This window comes from Mercurialis annua, linkage group LG4 (assembly GCF_937616625.2).
Source record: "Mercurialis annua linkage group LG4, ddMerAnnu1.2, whole genome shotgun sequence".
NCBI lineage: Eukaryota > Viridiplantae > Streptophyta > Magnoliopsida > Malpighiales > Euphorbiaceae > Mercurialis > Mercurialis annua.
Window position 1 is genome coordinate 21,746,669 of NC_065573.1, and position 2,772 is coordinate 21,749,440.

Consider the following 2,772-nt stretch of genomic DNA (forward strand, 5'->3'; position numbering starts at 1 on the left):
AAGTGCAAATTAGCCACTTAAGGGCTAAAGTGGACTTTTAACCACAAACTTCCGAAGGAAGTTATGTTTTACTCTATTTTCTCAAGATAAGAAAATAATATCGATAAAGTGGTTATCGATAGTCATTAATATGAAAATTGGACGAAAAAGTGAGAAAAAGTGCAAATTAGCTCAAAATGGAAATTTGAGCGTTTTTGGCCAAAATTGCCAAAATAAATTGTTGAAAAGTGATATTATAAGATATGATACTAATACTATTTATTTGGAAAATAAATAATACGGAATTCATCGAGAATCGAATAATTAAAGGATTAGTGGACTAAATTGGACGAAAGAAAAGTTAGAAGTTAGAGGTTGAGGAGGTGGCAAACTCAAGGACTAAAGGAGACTTTTGTCTCATTTATCTAAGCCACTTGCATATGAGTTTAAACTCAGCAAGCTTATCATTTTCAGCTCCCAAATTTCGTACTCCATCCTTTCTCCATGGAAGATCATCAACCAAATTTCAAAGGAGCATAACTTCTTCGTTTCTCAACGAAATTGGACGATTCTTGTGGCCACGGAACGAGAAGAAGGAGAGCTACTGATCTAGCCCTATTGTTCAAGGTAATAATCACATCTTGGGATTAGGTTTAGGGCTGTAACTTTCGGGTTTGATTAGTTAAAATGGTGATGATGATTCCAATGGTGGAAATGATGTGTATGATGAGTAAATTGATGATTTAAGTTAAGTCTAATGGTTGTTTTGATGTAGGATGAAAGTTTTGAATTGTGTGTGATGTATATGTTAAGGGTTTTGAGGATTGATTTGGGAATTTTATGTGTTGATGATTATAGGTGTTCTTGAGTTGAATTGAAGCAAAGTTGATGGTGAATTTGAGCTTGAAGTGTTTGGCCATGATCAACAATCCAAGGTGAGGTTGAATTCTGAAATTTATCTATGTTTTGATTGATATGTTGGATGAGTTTGATGGCTTAGGATTTACTTTTTCTATGATAATGATGATGGTTAATAAGTTGGTGTTTTGACCATTGAAATTGTGTTGTGATTGAATGCAATTTGACTTGAAAATGGGCAAGGGTTTCGGCCCCTAAACTTGATGGATGAAGTGATGATCAAATGTTGGATTCATTCTTTGATGTGAGTTAATTAGAGCTGAAACAAGTTGAGTTTAATTGATTAAAGTGATGGTGAAGTTTGATGAAAAAAAATGATGATAGTATTGGATATTAATGAATTATTTAGGTTGTGTTAGTTTGATGAAACTTAGCTATGAATTATGATTGATAATTGAAGTATTTAGAGGCTGGATTGAATTGGTGTTAGAGGTCTGAAATTGTTAGGTTTAGTTTCAACACGAAATAATTACGAAACGAGTCGGCGAAAATTAGTTTGACGATTGGCAGAATTTTGTACTGCAGAATAGAGGTATTGTGAGAGCAATATCTCGAGTTTTATAACTCGGAATCAAGTTCCGTTTGTTGGCACGAAAACTTTGAGATGTTACCTACAATGGTCAAGGTTTAAGTTTTCTCTAATTCTGCCTCTAAGATAATCAAATTGAGCAAAACATTTTATTGCTCAGAGCAGGTCTGCAGTTTTAGGACAGCCCTATGTAAAAACCTTATGGGCTAGATTGCGACACCTTCGGGTGCGAATTTCATTCCGAGACCTAAATAAAAGTTGTAGGAGACATTCCGAACTTTAAGAATGTCAATTTTGTTTTGGGGTCGGACTATTTTTAGATAAGAATTTGGTTAGCCGAAGTAGACTAGAAAATTAGCTTTTTGATAAATTAGTTATACTTAGAAATTTTATTAATTCGTAGTGTTATCGAATTTGCGTAGACTCGACGAAGCGACTATCGACAAGGCTTGAGGGGAACGGATCGAGATGTCTTCGTGTTTATTTAAAGATTATGGATAGCAAGTGGTGAGTACACTTTAAATTACTCGCTAATATTCATAAAGCTACGTATTTTAATACGAAAAGCTATATGAATATTTATATATTTGAAATGTTTGTTTTTAAAATGTATACGTATGTATGCTCTGAAAATGATGTTTTATCGTAATGTGATAATTTGATAATAACATAAATGTTAAGGTACCGGGGATGGGTAAAGTAAAATAACGTGAATTGAACCAAATATAAATAAGAAAAGTACAGTACATTCCTATATGTACTAATAAATCGAATATCGAATAATATACAAGTATCAGATCAAATATGAATAAGGAAATATAGTACATTCCGATATGTACTATCAAAAATAATAAATACCCATACGTGCGTGTGTTATAGATGTATGCTTGTAGATTGTAATGTGCATGCCATGGTCCATAAAGGATCAATACAACAGAACGAAAAATACAAAAACGTAAAATGAGAATTGTACTATGGTACACAAAATAATAAGAACTGAGATACAAGGTTGAACTCGGAAGAATTATCCCGGGACCTGTATCTCATCCATTCTCGATGATAATCCTCGGAACTCATACGAAATAAAAAGTAAGTGTAATACATCGAGAATCAATACGAAACAAGATCGAGACACAATGTGAACAAACACTCCTATTAGATGTCAATAGGAATCATATGAATCGACAGTTAAGTTCAAAAGACCTGCAGGGTGCAGAGTCCGAATGCAGACACGAAGGTAACTCGGTTGAACTATCTCGGGACCCGTGTCTAAGGAGTAACTCGGTTGAATTATCTCGGGACTCCTATCGATCGTTTGGGATTGAGAAATGGTACAAGTAACTCGG

The 2,772-nt window shown here is 34.1% G+C and overlaps 1 long non-coding RNA gene across 1 annotated transcript; it reads left to right on the top strand.

Moving 5' to 3' along the window:
• Positions 1 to 342: 342 nt before the first annotated feature.
• Positions 343 to 1,955, top strand: LOC130015442 (uncharacterized). Its single transcript, XR_008790611.1, has 3 exons — positions 343 to 606; positions 838 to 914; positions 1,849 to 1,955. It is a non-coding gene; the product is annotated as an uncharacterized LOC130015442 (long non-coding RNA).
• The last annotated feature ends 817 nt before the right edge of the window (positions 1,956 to 2,772 follow it).